This window comes from Myotis brandtii, unplaced genomic scaffold (genome assembly GCF_000412655.1).
Source record: "Myotis brandtii unplaced genomic scaffold, ASM41265v1 scaffold725, whole genome shotgun sequence".
NCBI lineage: Eukaryota > Metazoa > Chordata > Mammalia > Chiroptera > Vespertilionidae > Myotis > Myotis brandtii.
Genome location: NW_005370862.1, coordinates 4,219 through 7,456, shown reverse-complemented (window position 1 = coordinate 7,456; position 3,238 = coordinate 4,219). Strand labels below are relative to the sequence as shown.

General features: G+C 61.0%; 1 long non-coding RNA gene across 1 annotated transcript in view; it reads left to right on the top strand.

The window, feature by feature from the left end:
* Positions 1 to 3,238, top strand: part of LOC106724109 — a 12,286-nt gene extending 9,048 nt beyond the window's left edge. Inside the window, exon 3 of the long non-coding RNA XR_001359872.1 lies at positions 3,173 to 3,238. This is a non-coding gene — a long non-coding RNA (uncharacterized LOC106724109). The remainder of the gene's footprint in view (positions 1 to 3,172) is intronic.

The following is a 3,238-nucleotide window of genomic DNA, read 5'->3' as shown; positions in this document are numbered from 1 at the left end:
GGGGGACAAGGGGCAGAGGGCTTTGAGGTGGGGGGGCTGGCCTTCCCTGCTTTCAGAGACTGTGCCAGGCCCCCTCCCGGCTCCAGGCTTGCACAGATGGCTGGGCAGTCTGCAGGGCCGCCTGGTCATCCCTGACCCATCCTGCTTTCAGCTTGCCCCCCGCCCCCCGCCGTTCCCCTAAGGGTGGAGGGCCCCCTCCACGTGTACAGTCCTGGGGAGGGGGGCTTGCCCATACTCTTTGCTCTTCTGGGGAAACTTCACCACCTTGACCCTCTGGGCCTTAGCTTGGCCAGTTCCTCTTTTAACCCCCATCCCTGATATCACCCCCATCTATAACCCATTCCAGCCCCCGAAGGCCTCAGGCACTGGGCTTTACCTCAACTGCCTCTGTTTGCTCTTCTCTTCCTCAATCTGGAAGTTGAGGGCACAGATTCGCTCCTTGCACTCCTCTAGCAGGGCTTGCTTCCTGGAAAGAGGCAAGACAGCCCTCCATCATGTTCTCCGAATGTCTCCCCAGGAAAGGGCTGAAGCGGGGCTTCTGCTTCCTTTTCCTGCGGTCTGTCCTAGGCCTCTAGGTGGAGTCCTTCTTTATAACTTGTGTGTGTGTGTGGGGGGGGGGGGGGGGGGGGGGCACAGCCAGCAGCCCTCCTGGTCTCTGCTCGCCCTAGTGCTGGACACCGCTTCCCTTTCACATGTATAGGGAGCCCCCAAAACTTACGCACATGATTTTTAATAACTCCATTGATGTTTCCTTCTTTCCAGAGTTAACCCACTGGGGTCCATAATTATTCAGAGGGTGTGCGCCTTCGGCTCGGCCTGCCTTTGCCCGGGACGCTAAGTGTCCCTCCTCTTGGCGCACGATCCTGTTTCCAGGTGGGGAGGGAGGGCGGGCACCTGTGCAGAGAGGTGTGGGCGCTCTGTTAAGAGAGCAGACCTGCCGAGAGACCCCTTTTTCTGAACAAAGAATACGAAGAACTGAGGCTTTTCTCTGAGAGCCAGTAGCCCTTGGTGTTCTCCCCCGTGTGTGTGTCCCGGAGTCAGAGGGGGGCTGCGTGGGGAGAAGGGGCGGGGCTTACGCTGCCCCTGAGCCTGCGAGAGCCCAGCCCCCGGCCACCGCTGTGGCGCCTCCAGCATCTCCTGTGAGGACCCTCCTTGTGGCGGTCCGGCCGGATATGCAGGGCGCTTGCCTCTCACTTATCACACAGAAGTGACAACAGTTGGGAATTCTTGCTGGCGGTCCAGGCAAAGGGCTGTACTCGTATTGAGGGATCTGTTTTAAAATCTATAAAATCTGAAACATGCGGCTCCTGCTGGGACGGGGCGGGAGGTGGAGACAGGACAGCTCTGTCTCCGGCCTCGGCCTCGGTTTCCCCAGGACCTGGACGTTGGAAAGGGAGGGAACGGGGCTCTGAAGTCCTTTTCCTGTTTAAAATGAAAATGGGTCTAAAGCAGTGGTTCTCAACCTTATCTGAAACAAGCGGCTCCTGCTGGGACGGGGCGGGAGGTGGAGACAGGACAGCTCTGTCTCCGGCCTCGGCCTCGGTTTCCCCAGGACCTGGACGTTGGAAAGGGAGGGAACGGGGCTCTGAAGTCCTTTTCCTGTTTAAAATGAAAATGGGTCTAAAGCAGTGGTTCTCAACCTTCTGGCCCTTTAAATACTGTTCCTCATGTTGTGACCCAACCATAAAATGATTTTCATTGCTACTTCATAACTGTCATGTTGCTACTGTTATGAATCGTCATGTAAATATCTGATATGCAGGATGGTCTCAGGCGACCCCTGTGAAAGGGTCGTCCAACCACCAAAGGGGTCGTGACCCACAGGTTGAGAACCGCTGGTCTAAAGGGACTGAGCGGAGCAACCTGGCCTGGGGTCACTTCTCCCGCCTTTCGGGTGACCCCTGTGGCCAGGCTGGCCCGGCCTCCCTGGGAGAGCCGGGGGTGAGGCTTGGCGAGGGCGGCATGAGAAGCAGTGCCTATGAGGCCTGGAGAGCCTACCCCTCCCTCCAGGTCCGCTGCTTCCGGGGCCCACCCCTGCATGCTGGCCTCGGAGACGCGAGGGGGTCTCGGCCTCCGCTAACCCGGGGTCCCCTCCACTGTCAGGCCCACGGGCAGCCGGTGGGGTCCCCCCGGCGGCCTCTGAGCATCAGCTGCTTGCTGGCTCCATCCGAGCCCTGCCCCGGGCGCGGCGGGAGGAGCTGGACGGGTGCTGTGCTGACCCCTGGGTTGGAAGTCAGAACTTGCCATTTGGGCTTTTGTCACGCTGGCGGCCGTGTAACTTGCCCCTAAACCAGGACACATCAGAGAGTGACTGATAACTAAACAGCCATCAACTGGCGCTGGGAGAGCCCAGGCCACCCAGACGGAGGGCCCGCCCCGTTACCTTCCGTGATGAAACCAAATCTCCTGCGATCCGCCCTAACTTAGCGCTCATCGCCGGCACCGCAGTGGAGCCTGACTCTATCTTTCGATACTTGTCCATCCTGGGAGCAAAGCGGGCAGCACGCACCGTGATTGAACCCTCCGATCTTCCCGTTTCACGGGGCTCACATTCATGCCAACGCTGCACACTGTACCTCCCCGTGGAGTTCTGCCCCGTGTGGGCCAGGAGCTGCGTCATTGCCGTGGCTTATGGCCCGGAGCTGGCTGGCTGGGGCTTCCTGGCTCACCTTCCGGTGAGCGTGAGGCCTGGGTCTGAGGTTTAGGAGGAACCCGAGCGCCTCCCGACACAGGGACGGGCCTCTGGCGCGGGACCCGCCCCGTGGGCGACGCCTGCCCTCCTGAGCGAAGGCATCGCAGCTGGAACCTGAGGCGAATGTGATGTTTAGAAAGATCCCCGCCAGCTTCTCCTTCTGGGTCTTGACAACCTGAGAGGAAAGACACAGGAGCGTTCCACCCCGGGGGGCCCTGGCCCAGACGCACGGCCATGGCCCGTCCTCCGAACCCCACGATGCTGTGGGGGACTCAGAGCTGGAGAAAACCAGGGCGAGGTTAGCCGAGGGCAGCCCCGCCGCCCCCTGCAGGTGAGGGGTGGTACTCGAGGAGTGTGCTCAGGAGCCAAGACCTGTCCCTCCTGGTGACACGCCGTCTCCGCGCCCCACTTTCCAGGGGCCGGTGTCCCGTCACCACTCACAGCCTGCGGAGTCACACCCCGACTTGTGGTTTGTTGCAGGGGACCCGGAAGCCCAGCGCCCCTCAGAAGCCCCTGCCCGCAGTGCCTCTGAGCAAGACGGCCCGG